Source organism: Seriola lalandi, unplaced genomic scaffold, assembly GCF_002814215.2.
Source record: "Seriola lalandi dorsalis isolate HSWRI2012SDOR001 ecotype SW California unplaced genomic scaffold, Sedor1 jcf7180002054861, whole genome shotgun sequence".
Classification (NCBI taxonomy): Eukaryota; Metazoa; Chordata; class Actinopteri; order Carangiformes; family Carangidae; genus Seriola; species Seriola lalandi.
Genome location: NW_019525414.1, coordinates 1,605,542 through 1,605,936, shown reverse-complemented (window position 1 = coordinate 1,605,936; position 395 = coordinate 1,605,542).

Genomic DNA, 395 nt, shown 5'->3' with positions numbered 1-395 from the left:
AATGAGGTTTATGCATAGTAGATGGAACAGGTTGTTTTCTTTGCAAATACATTATTGACGCGTAATTACGCACAAATAACTATTTATGGTTGGAAACAAAGCGTTGGCTGAATAGTATCCATTTATTTGGTGAGCTAATGAAACATTAAAAATAACATTTTATCTGAAACAACAAATTCTGACTTTGCATTATTAATAAGATTTGTTCGATTCCCTGTTGCTGTTCCAAGCTGTTTACTTTTTATTATGCTTATGAGCAAGTTTGATCACATATCACTGAGGTAATGCTGAATGTTTTAAATAAATAATAATATAATAATTAGAACAACAGGGTGCAATACATACATTGCTGACATAGGGGTCAGGGTTGCGTGTATGGAAAAGTGTTTGCAGAG